This window comes from Haplochromis burtoni, unplaced genomic scaffold, assembly GCF_018398535.1.
Source record: "Haplochromis burtoni strain Fernald_Lab_line unplaced genomic scaffold, NCSU_Asbu1 Contig_775, whole genome shotgun sequence".
NCBI classification, from domain to species: domain Eukaryota; kingdom Metazoa; phylum Chordata; class Actinopteri; order Cichliformes; family Cichlidae; genus Haplochromis; species Haplochromis burtoni.
The window spans coordinates 55,103-58,310 of NW_024583136.1; the positions used below are offsets into that span (position 1 = coordinate 55,103).

General features: G+C 43.3%; 1 long non-coding RNA gene across 1 annotated transcript; it reads right to left on the bottom strand.

Moving 5' to 3' along the window:
- Positions 1-976: 976 nt before the first annotated feature.
- Positions 977-2,513, bottom strand: LOC121812743. Its single transcript, XR_006053286.1, has 2 exons — positions 2,000-2,513; positions 977-1,679 (listed from the first exon to the last, which is right to left on the bottom strand). It is a non-coding gene; the product is annotated as an uncharacterized LOC121812743 (long non-coding RNA).
- Between the last annotated feature and the right edge of the window lie 695 nt (positions 2,514-3,208).

Below are 3,208 nucleotides of genomic sequence, written 5' to 3' on the forward strand. Positions count from 1 at the left end.
TGTGTGTGTGTGTGTGTGTGTATACAGTACAAGAAGCAAATAAAATGTTATGGCACTGCATTACTGGATGAAATGCCAGTGTTTCAGTATATAATACCTCACAAAAGAGAACATCTTTTAAATAACAAACTACCAAACTGCTCTTCTAAGGTCACTTCTATTGTCCCATATACAGCATATCATTATCTAGAGAAACAAACAATCCACATACCTATAAACGTGACACAATCACAGGGAAAAGTCATCGAGGAACTCCTACTCAATTTGATGTTAAGTGCAAAGCCATTTAACCAAATGCAGTATGTGTCTGTGTTGAGGTAATCATGTCTCTTAAAAATAGAACTACCAATCCTGTATGTGAGTCCAATTTAAATTACATTCATATACAACAACTTATCTTGGTTTCCACCAGATTTCAGCTACATAAATTTTCAACATCCCTCAATTTTTGCTGTACAGTACCCACACCAGTCAGATGGCTATTTCAATGTACAGAGGTTATAGGTCTCTTCAGCGTCCCGGACATCGTGCTCAGAGATAAACCTGTAACACTACGAAGGGTACATGACTACACGGCATCTGTGTTCAGCTCATGGTAGGCTGTATAAAATGTAAAGAAAAACAAAAGATCCATATCAAATGTTGACATAAAGCAGCAACATATTTTAAAGCTGCTGCGTGTCACTGGTGCACAGCTTCAAGGCCAGCATCAGTAACAATTTGAGGGTGCAGCATGGTATAGATATTTTCAACATCTGTGAAGGCAAATGTGAATTTACTTACATGCAACGATATGTGTACAAGTTTATACAGCAACATGCTCTCAATCACACATGCTTTTCTGCCAAATCCTTGGACTGTATCAGCATTGATAACATGTCCAGGTCCTAAAATGGCCTGCCTCCACTTCAGGTCTTACTTCACTCACTGTAAACATTTGGTGCATTATGAAATGAATTACACCAAACATGGGAGCTTCTTCTTTTCAAAAAAATTTCTCCTTTTTATTATATATAGTTTTTCTTGTACCGTTTTCATAAACGTAATTAATTTGTTTGTAAATCATTACATTCTGTTTTTATTTGCATTTTACACAGCATCTGACCGTAAAGAAAATGTGATTCTGTTACACGAAACTTTCCAAAGACTTCAACCAGTGTGAATAAATATCCATAGCCTCACTCCTCACTGAGCTTCACAGGCTAGTAGTTGGGCTGGTTGGTTCTTCAACTTTGGCTTTCAGGGCCCAGATGCATCTTTAGATTCATTTACATCACACTCTTAGAAACTGTCTCTCTTCATACTCTCTGTAGCTTTTTTTCATAGTTGATCTTCAGCGAGAGCTTCTTATATGCTATGTTCCCTTGTTAGTTTTTCAGTAATTTCTACTTTGTAGGATATATCCTGAGCTAAAAGAAAAAGAAGTATGCTAAGTAATCTGAAGTGTTCCTTTGTCATTACAGTGCATATATAACAGGAGGAGTCTTGAGTTCATGAGTCTTACCCCATTCTTTTGGATTTCAAATTGTTATTACCTCCCAGAAATTTAATTTGACATATTTAAATGATTTTGTTGTAAAAATTTGGTCTTTCTTTTTCCATTTTCTGAGACTTTCCAGTTTTTTGAGTCAATCCTCAGAAAGATGCTCCATCAACCTTAACAGCGCCCAGGGCTTGAACTAAAAGAGGAATAAAAGAAAATTATAAGAGAGGCAAAGATAGCTTATCGTGGGTAATAAAGGGTTATACTTTTTCTGTATAACCATGTCATTTTTCTTATGATGTTGTAAATTAATAAAAGAAGCATCAAGACTGTGATATTACTGAGGGAACACTTGCCCACATTGTGAACATAACTACGACTTTTCAAAACCTACATCCTTATAAATAGTCATATCATTTGGGAGATATCACACAAAAACAGCACCAGAGAGTAATGTAAGAAGACGTTCTTCTGAAAAGGACAGGTGGAAAAGTTGTGCTGCTAATAGAGACTCACCTTGTGAGAATCACACCTTCATGGTGTGGGTTGAGATGGGAAAGTCAGCCGAGGAAGGGGGAGAAACTATGTTTGCTGGGGAGACTGGAGAACTGGAGGCACACTGAGCTGCAGTGAGAAGAGACGGGCAGAAGGTGAAAATGTAAAACAAAACAGAGCAGTGATTTCTTTCCACTCAGACATGGAGCATCAAAGAAGCTCCAGACTGGGCTTCATGTGATTTGAGACACTGCAAAGTAACACAAGTACAGTTGAATACGCTCAAGGACACATTTCTTCTGTATTTTTGCAAAGTAAAGATGAGAAGGTTAAAATTTTAGATAATATTTACATCTTTTTAGTGTGTCACCATGCATTGTTTTTAAATGAGCATTTAGAGTTAACTGAAGCTGATAGTCCTCTCCGTGAATCACTACCTTACCGTGGTGGAGGGGTTTGTGTGTCCCAGGGATCCCAGGGGCTATGTTGTCTGGGGGCTTTTGCCCCCTGGTAGGGTCTCCCATGGCAAATTGGTCCTGGGTGAGGGACCAGACAAAGAGCGATTCAGAAGACCCTTATGAAGAGAACATCGAGGGAACAGTTTACCCTGCCCGGGATAGGGTTACCGGGGCCCGCCCTGGAGCCAGGCCCGGGGAGGGTGCCCGAGGGCGAGCGTCTGGTGGCCGGGCACAGCCCGAAGAGGAGACATGGGCCCATCCTCCCGCAGGCCCACCACCCGCAGGAGGCGCCATAGGGGTCGGGTGCATTGTGTGCCGGGTGGCGGCCAGGAGCAGGAGGCCCTGGCGGACTGACCCCCGGCTGCCAAGACTGGCAATAGGGACATGGAATGTCACCTCTCTGGTGGGGAAGGAGCCTGAGTTAGTGCGTGAGGTTGAGAGGTACCGGCTAGATATAGTCGGGCTCACCTCTACGCATGGCTTGGGCTCTGGAACCAGTCTCCTGGAGAGGGGCTGGACTCTGTCTCAGTCTGGAGTTGCCCCTGGTGAGAGGCGGCGGGCTGGGGTGGGTATTCTAATATCCCCTCGGCTTGCTGCCGGTACGTTGGGGTTTTTCCCGGTGGATGAGAGGGTTTGTTCCCTGCGCCTTAGGGTCGGGGAACGGGTCTCGACTGTCATCTGCGCTTGTCATCGGTGCTGGAAGGTGCTCCACGTGGAGACTCTGTTGTCCTGCAGGGAGACTTCAGTGCTCACATGGGTAACAACTGCGAGA